The following is an 8,813-nucleotide window of genomic DNA, read 5'->3' on the forward strand; positions in this document are numbered from 1 at the left end:
CACACACACACACACACACACACACACACACACACACACAGGAGATTCAAGTGACCAAAAATAACTACCTAGCTTTTGTAGGGCAGCCATGAAGCTTGTTAGACCTAAGGGACCAGCCTATGACCAAACCCGAGGAACCAGAAGTACCTTCTCCAGCTCCATCACAGGGATGCAGGATGCCCTGTTGATATTTAGATTGGTTAACAAATCCCCACTCTTTTAAATGGCTGATAGGATTGTCAACTCCAACAATGGTATGATGTCTGGGGAGTTTGAGAGTCTCAAACTGAAATGTTTTGGCCTCACTCTGAGTCTGTAGCTCATTGAAATGAATCCATGTACCCTCTTTGAATTAAAATAGCCACCTGAAAAACAAAGCCCTATTACCCTGAGGGCATGCTATGAATTATTAGGCTGACTATTAGATTTACTTCTTGGGATACAGAGCTTCTGTTACAATGACTTATTTATATGGCATGAATATTGATAGAAAGGATAGAGTTATATAATTAGTTTTTGTACTGCTTAATAATACATATGGGGATTCATGTTTCATTGTGTTGCCGCTATTAGTAACCATCAAACAACATCAAATTTGAAACATCTTGAAATGTGTGTATTATATACATATATACATATATGAGGTCAGGAGGTACCTCTAAGGATGAACTAAAAGACTTGTAACAAACATGGGATTGTGGCTGTCTCTAGAGGTAGAAGGCAGAATATCTGACTCTAGGGAAGGAGATGGAGAAGGGAGCACAGTGAGGCTCTTTAGTACTTGTTTGCTTTTTGGTAACTACAATGTATGTAATTTTCTATACTATGTAGGTAAAACTATGATGTAGAGAGATCTGTCATCTTTGACCCACTCATTCTGTGTTAAGGAGTCAATCCATAGAGACTTGCCTGCAGGGTTATTTACCATAAAGTTAACAATGATATAAAAATAGTAACATTTGAATGTTACTTGGAAATGCAAAGAAACAAAGTTGTGATACATGACCCACTATGGGCAAACTTTGAAAAACATGATCCTAAGTGCAAGACAGCAGTCAGAAAAACCGAACTGCATGATTGCCTTTATATGAAATGCTCACAGCAAACAAACACATAAAGAAAGTTGACTGATGATTTGTATAGAACTGGGGATGGGGAGAAAGAAAATATAGGAAATGACTCCTAATAGCATGTGCATTAGAGGTGGAGGATAAACTAAAATATATTGTATTTCAGATTGCATAACTATGGATATCCTCAAAACTAGAATTGTACATTCTGCCCATTTAGATAAAGTCTTTGTTATTTTCATTGATGATGCTACCTATATACCTTGTTAGCATCCATGTAACATGGCGGGTAAAATACAATTCAACAGAGCTCTTAATTTTATTTTTTATTTTTTGGTTTTTTTGAGATAGGATTTCTCTGTGTAGCCCTGACTGTCCTGGCACTCACTCTGTAGACCAGGCTGACCTCAAACTCAGAAATCTGCCTGCCTCTGTCCCCCAAGTGCTGGGATTAAAGGCATGCGCCACCACTGCCCAGCTAAAGCTCTTAATTTTTAAGATTTATCTTTGATTATATGTATACTGTGTGAGGGTACACATGTGTGTGCAGGTGCCCTGGGACCCATGATGATGTCAGATTCCCCAGAACTAGAGTTACCGGTGATTGTGAGCTACTCAAAATAGGTTCAGGGAAGTGAACTCAGGTCCTCTAAAGAAGCAGAAAGTGCTCTTAACCATTGAGTCATCTGGCTTTCCAGCTCCAAGTTTTTGTTTTTAAAGATTCACAGAGCCAGATGTAGTGACACACATCTGTAATTCCAGCATTTGGGAGGCAGAGAGGCAGTTTTATCAGCCTTAAACTAGAGGTCAGCTTGATGTGGTGGATGGATGTGGTGGTAGGCACCTTTAAATCTCAGCACTTGGGTGGCAGAGATAGACAGACCTCCCTGAGTTCAAGGCCAGTCTGGTTGCACAGAGAATGTCAGAAATACATAAAGAGATGATATATATATATATATATATATATATATATATATATATATATATATCTCAAAACCCACAATTTCCAGAGGAAGAAGGCTTAAATAAATAACTATTAAAACAACATTTCATATACAAATGTTTTTAATTTTTCAAATGTTCATGTAAAAATTTTCTACTTTTTACTAAACAAAACCTCATATACGCTTAATCTGTTTTAGTTTAATATATATATTCCATATCATTCCAGCATATCAATGAATAATTAGCAATTCTTAAGTTCTTAGATAGTTGTGTTGTTGTTAATATATTTCTATTTATAAATAATGCAGTCTGGATATATGGACTACATATAGGCACATCACATTTCAAATGCTAAAACTAAACATAACATTCATGTCTTCAAAGTAACCGAAGTGGGCTGAGGATACCGCTGCCTGGTAGGCACCTGCTTGGCACTAGTACATCCTGATTTCCTCTCCAGTACTTCTCCCTCCTCCCCCCTCCAGTTAACAAAAGCAGCAGCAGAAGAAGACACACTGCATATGCTCCCAACAGCACCAGGAAATGAAGAGCTTTGGTGTAAATCTAGCAAAATTTCTGAAGATCTGGATGCTGTAAAGTGCAGTGCAGTGATGAAGGCAAAGATTTAAATGAATAAAACTAGAACACTCCAAAATGTCTATTCCCAAAATTTGTTCTGTAGATTTCACACAGTCACAGCCTGAAATCCCCTTGAGTCCGTAAAGATCTATCAGCTAATTCCAAAATTAACACTAAAATCCAAAAGAGCTAGAAAAGTCAAGATGATTCTGAAAAAAAGAACAACATTCTTAAAACTAACTGTAAAGCTATGGAAACCAAGGCAATGTAGGACAGGCAGAAAGGACACACCGGACAGACACTGGACACAGTGACCATCCCAGAAGCATATATCATGAAAACAGTTAAGCTGTTTTCAAAATTACTCAAAAGAAACATTTAAAAGGGTGTGGGATGGTTCAATGGATAAAGTGCTGACTCTGTGTAAGCATGAGTACCTAAGTTCTAATCCTCAGCTCCCACCTAAAAGCCAGATACTGTGCCACCAGATCTGTGACGCCAACATGGGGTGATGGAGATAGGTAGATGCCTGGATCTCACTGACAGACAGTTTAGTCAATAGGTGAGCTTCAGGGTCAGTGAGAGGCTGTTTTGAAACAAGGAAGTAATACAGTGGAAAGCAACGGATAAAGGAAAACGCAGGTGTCAACCCTCTACGTCCAAACCTATGCATGCACATGCACACACACACACATGCACACTTACATACATAAACACACATATACATACATACACACAATAAACACATACACATACGTACATATATGCCACACACACTGACACACACATAAACTAGTATGCATATGACACATACACACACACACACCAAACTTTTTAAGAGCAATTCAATGAGAAAAGAATATAACCTTTTCAACAAATGGTGCGAGAACATGTGGAAACTCACATGCAAAACCAGCGAACATCAACATAGGCTTTATAGATGAGGAACGAACTAATCTATAATACCAAAAATAAGGGCTGATGAGATGACTAGCACACAAGCCTGGTGGCCTGAGTTCAGTTCTCGTAGCCTAGTTAGCTTTCCTGTTGCTGAGATAAACATGACTGAAAGCAACTGGGGAAGGAGAGAGTTTATCTGACGTACACTTCGAAACTTCAGTCCATCATGGAGGGGGCCAAGGCTGGAGCTGAAGCAGAGAGCACATAGGATTTGTTTGCTGGCTTGGGCTCATGGCTTGCTCAGCCTGCTTTCTACACAGCCCAGGACCACCTGCCCAGGGTTGGAAACACTCCTCCTACATCAGTCATCAACCAAGAAATGTCCCACAGTCTTGCTTACAGGCCAACCCAAAGAAGGAAATTCCCCAGTTGAGAGTCCTTCCTCTAGATAACTCTAGTTAGTGTCAAACAACAAAAACACAACAACAACAACAACAGAACTAAGCAGCATACCCTGGAACCGAGTAGAGAACAAAGGCCAGATCCAATTCTAACTTTTACATTCATACACACACACATACACAAACACATATAAACACACACACATATACACACATAAACACAAATGCACACATATAAAGAGATACATACACACATATATACACATACACATAACACACACATAAAGAGAAACATACATACACACATATTTATACATAAACATACATACACACAAGAACACATGCACATACACATATAAACACAAATACACATACATGCCATGTATGCACTGGCTGATTTTGAGTGTCAACTTTATACAAACCAGAGACATCATAGAGGAAATGCCTCCGTGAGATTCAGCTGTAAGGCATTTTTCAACTAATGATCAACGAAGAAGGACCCAGCTGGGTGGTGCCATCCCTGGGCTGGTGGTTCTGGATTCTATAACAAAGCAGACTGAGCAAGCCATGGGGAGTAAGCCAGTAAGCAGCATCCCTCCATGGCCTCTGCATCAGCTCCTGCCTCCAGGTTCCTGCCCTGCTTGAGTTCGTGTCCTGATTTCCTTCAATGATGAATATCGATATGGAAATGTAAGCAAAATAAACCCTCTCCTCCCCCAACTTGCTTTTGGGTCATGGTGTTTCTTTGAATCAATAGAAACTCTAACATTGACAATGTACTCACATACATTTGATAATTTTTTAAGTTAAACCTTAAAATAGTGAAATTAAAAAAATACTTTAAAAATGAAATGAAAATCTGTATAATCTTAGGTTGAGAATTCTTAAATACAACACCAAAATATTATTAAGCGTGTGTGTGTGTGTGTGTGTGTGTGTGTGTGTAGTTTAGGTTTGATCAAAATTAAAGGCAATGGAAACTTGCAAAGACTTGTTATGTATTAGAAAAATATTTAGAATTCACATACTTGGTGATGAAATATCTTTACCTTAAACATGGGAGAAACCTCTTAAACTCAACAATTTTTAAAAACAAATTTATTCATTTGCCAAAAAAAAGTATTAACAGATTCTTTGCTCCCCTTTAATTTGTTTATTTGTGATGTGGAAGATTGAACCTAGGACCTCATGTATAACAGGCAAACATCTATCACTGAGCGATGTACCAGCTCACCAAAAGCTTTTTATAATATCTTTTTTATTTGTTATTATATTTGTGTGTTATATGTGCACATGCACGTGTGGGCTCACATAACTGTGCATCACGGAGCCATGGGAAAATGTCTGCTGGCCTGCCTATTACTCTCTTCTTTATTCCCTTGAGTCATGGTCTTCCTCAGCCACCACGATCACCCCCCACCTCATCTCTGCACAGCACAGCTCTGGGGTTAAGGACAAGTGTGTATCTGTACAACTTCTTGCATGCATGCTGGGATTTGAACACAAGTCCTCACACTAAGTGCACCAAGTGCTCTTACCCCCTGAGTCAAGCCCTTGGATCCCAGAAAGAAAGCAACAGTGAACTATCACATGTCCATTAGGATGGCTAAATTTCGACAAGAATAACACTGAGTGCAGACAAGGCAGCAGAGCAACAGGAATTCTGAATTGTTGGAGTAATTTTAAAGCACAGACACTTTGGAAAACAACTTAGCAGTTCTTGGTTAAATTACACATATATTTCCCCTACAAGCCAGCAAACTCATGCCCACATACTTGCCAAACTGAACTGAAAATGAATGTTCACAAAAAAACCCATGTGTAAATGTTTACAAAGCTTTATTCCTAATCATTAGTGACCGGAAATAAGATGTTCCCCAACCAGTGAATGAATAAAATTGTGGTATAGCTACAGAATGGAATGTGTGAATATGTTCATCATAAAAAATACTGAGCTACTGATACATGCAAAGTGCAAATAACTCTGTGTGTATGTGGGTATGCATGTGTGGGGGCTTGCATGTGCATGCATGTGTGTATTTGTGAATGTGTGTGCATGTGGGTATTTGTGTGTATATATGTGTGCATTGTGGTGTGCATGTGTGTCTGTGCAGATATGTATGCATCTGTGTGTGTGAAGGCATGTGTGTTTGTGTTTGTGTAGGCATGTGTGCATCTGCATATGTGTCTGTGTGTCTTTGCCTATGTATGTGCATGTGTGTGCATGTGTGTATTTGTGCATTGTGTGTGCACATGTGAGTATGCATGTGTACATGTGTATACCAGCATGTGCGCATCTGTGTGTGCATGCATGTATGTATGTGAATGTGTGTACACATGTGAGTATGCATGTGTACATGTGCGTGCTGGCATGTGTGCATCTGTGTGTATGCATGTATGTGTGTGAGTGTGTGTGTATGTGCATGCATGCTCCATGCATGAGTGTGTGTGTGTGTGTGTGTGTGTCAGATGCTGATGATGAGAAGTCCTCTTACTCAGTCTGGGATCATCTCAACTAGATTAACTGTGCAAGCTCCCAGGGTCTTCCTCTCTCCTCTTTCTCTCTGTGCTAGGATTACAGCTAGGCACCCAGCTTCTGTATGAGTGAGTACTGGGGAACCAAACTCGATCCCCACACTGTACAGGAATCACTTTACACACTCCCATCTCCACAGCCCCAAACACATAGATTTGAGAGGTACTTCACTAAGCTCAACAACCCAGACTGGATCCATTTATGCAGCATCCTGAAAATCCAAAACTTCAGAGTGAGAAACAGCCTATAAATTGTTTCCCCAGTGCTGAGGGAGAGGAAGAGGCAGGGTACAAGGAGGGCTTGTACTGCAGACTTTTGTTCTGTTAGCCAGGGTCACACTGTGCAACTCTGACTGGCCTGGAACTCTTTATGATTACCAGACTGGCCTCAGGTTCAAAAGGATCTGCCTATTTTTGCCTCCTAAATGCTGGGATTAAAGGCATGAGCTACCATACCCAGCTACAGTGGCGAAGTTTAGGGTGCTAGAACTTCAACATTTGGTACTGGGGTGGTAGGTATATGACTGCATATACTGAGCAAAATCCAAGGACATGAGTACCAACAAAAATGGACTTTACCAAATATAAATTTAATTTAAAAACATTCACTAGTGATAAAGAAATCCCAGAATGGGTTGCATAAAATAACCAAAAATTCCAAATGTATTACTAATGCATCCTGTTACCTATTAAAGGGGGGTACTAGAGAGATGACTCAGCTATTTTAAGAGCACTTACTGCTTTTCCAGAGTACCTAGGTTCTGTTCCCAGCACCCACATGGCAGTTCCCAACTATCTGTAACTCCATTCCCAGGAGATCTGAAATCTGGCATCCACGGCATGTGCATAGTGCACAGACATACATTCGGGCAAAACACCCCCACACATAAGATGAAATCATAAAAAAAATGTAAAAAGTAAAATAAAGGAAGCAATAAAAAAAAAAAGACTTGATCTAAGTAACTCAGAATAAGAATATTTTGACCCCCCTGGCAATGAGCAAAGAGACACCTTGTTTGTAGTGGTGTTCTTACATCAGTCCGGGAAGCAGAGCAGATGGCAGTCCTATGTTCACTCTAGCTTGATGCCTGGCTTGGTAGCCAGAGCTGTTTTATGCCCAGGACTCATAAAGATCAAATAAATCAAATCAAAGCCACGCAGCACAGCGCAGCACAGGAAGAGGAAGATACACAGAGACCTGGGGATGTCATGCTACCCACAGATTTACCATCCAGCACATGGCACAGGCAGGCCGTAGACACCCACTTCCCTCCACTCCATAATGCACGGTTGTAGGACGCTGCCCAGGGGCATGGCCAGGCTGCAGCGGGAGCCACCACAATAAATACCCCTAGTATGTGGTGGTCAGATGGGAGAGAAAGAGAAGTGGAGCAGCTTCAGCATTATGATGAGAGATGGAACTGAAGAGTCCAGGATGGAGAGGAGTAGCCTGTTACCGGTGGCCAACCCCAGTCCGAGCTGCCACTGAGGGCCATGTGTGAGTCCATGCCTATGCAGTTTCAGGGTTTGGGGTAAATATCCCTAGCTTGTATTACCACTAGAAAACACAGGATGTACCTGATCGGGCAGCTGCAGGGGAGCGGAGAGAATAACAGCCCCGCCCCTCCCTGGATGCAGTGGTACTTCTACCCATCTCTCTCCATTGGTAGCACTGGGGAGAGCGGGCCCTTCACCTCACCTGGGCAGCACAACAGAGCTGGCCCCGATGGTGAAGGCATGGGTGAGCCAGCCCTAAGGGTTTGAGAGCTAGAGAGCTAGAGAGCTAGAGAGCTGTCCCAGCCCCTCATGGGCTGTAGCACTTGGGAGAGCGGACCCAAACCTCAACTGAGCAGCAAAGAACTGGCTGTGGAGGCACGCATATTGATGAGCCAGCCTGAGGGCTTGGGAGCAAGAGAGCAGGAGAGCTGACTCTTCCTCCTGCTGATGGTGACATTGGGTGGCCTAGCCTGAGCAGTGCTGGAGAGCTCACCCTGGTGGTGTAGATAAGGGAGAGCCTGTGGCGGGATGACCTGCTCAGCTACCACTCAGGCCCAGATCCAGGGTGCTGAGTTGGCCCAACCCAAAATCTACATCATCTGCAAGCAGTTGTCAGTCGTTCTGTTCCAAAGCTGCGGGATCTCCATGACACAGGGCCACAATAGGATAACTGGGAGCAGTCCCGATGAGGATTCAATACTGATGGTGTCACAGAAGCCAGAGATCTCGAATCCAGTGACACATTGCAATGAACATTTGGAAGCGAAGATGTGTGGAGAGAGGGACACACTGTGACACACGGTAGCTTCCATGATGAGGTGTCCTCTATGCTTTGTTTTGCTTGCTTGGTTGCCTGTGTGTTTTATTTTGAGAAGAGATTACAAGG

General features: G+C 41.8%; 1 non-coding gene across 1 annotated transcript; it reads left to right on the forward strand.

The window, feature by feature from the left end:
* The first annotated feature begins 7,415 nt into the window (after positions 1 to 7,415).
* LOC115062913 lies at positions 7,416 to 7,560 on the forward strand. Its single transcript, XR_003842818.1, has one exon. It is a non-coding gene; the product is annotated as a small nucleolar RNA SNORA48 (small nucleolar RNA).
* Positions 7,561 to 8,813: the final 1,253 nt, after the last annotated feature.

The sequence above is a fragment of the Mus pahari genome, chromosome 1 (genome assembly GCF_900095145.1).
Source record: "Mus pahari chromosome 1, PAHARI_EIJ_v1.1, whole genome shotgun sequence".
Classification (NCBI taxonomy): Eukaryota; Metazoa; Chordata; class Mammalia; order Rodentia; family Muridae; genus Mus; species Mus pahari.